A 328-nucleotide genomic window follows, 5' to 3' on the forward strand; every position below is an offset into this window, starting at 1 on the left:
TGTGTGTGTGTGTGTGTGTGTGTGTGTGTGTGTGTGTGTGTGTGTGTATAAACACTGCCTCTGCCCCTCACGGCAGGCGTGTTTCTCTACTCGGCCTCTTCTTTCTGAAGCATGTATACAAATCACACAACTTAACTTTCCTTCCCCTGATTATTCCTTCAGGAGGATCAATTTCCATTTCTTCAATGGTTCCACTGATGATGAAACAAACGACGTCAGTTCGACGCTAAACTTTTACTACTTTGTCTCTCTCTCGCTCCGTCGACTCTTTGTCACTTGTACACTCCAGTCTTTGCTGTTTTGCTTTCTAACACTTTTCATTGTGTGT

The sequence above is a fragment of the Anarrhichthys ocellatus genome, unplaced genomic scaffold, assembly GCF_004355925.1.
Source record: "Anarrhichthys ocellatus isolate YVR2014 unplaced genomic scaffold, GSC_Weel_1.0 scaffold38, whole genome shotgun sequence".
In the NCBI taxonomy this organism is placed as follows: domain Eukaryota; kingdom Metazoa; phylum Chordata; class Actinopteri; order Perciformes; family Anarhichadidae; genus Anarrhichthys; species Anarrhichthys ocellatus.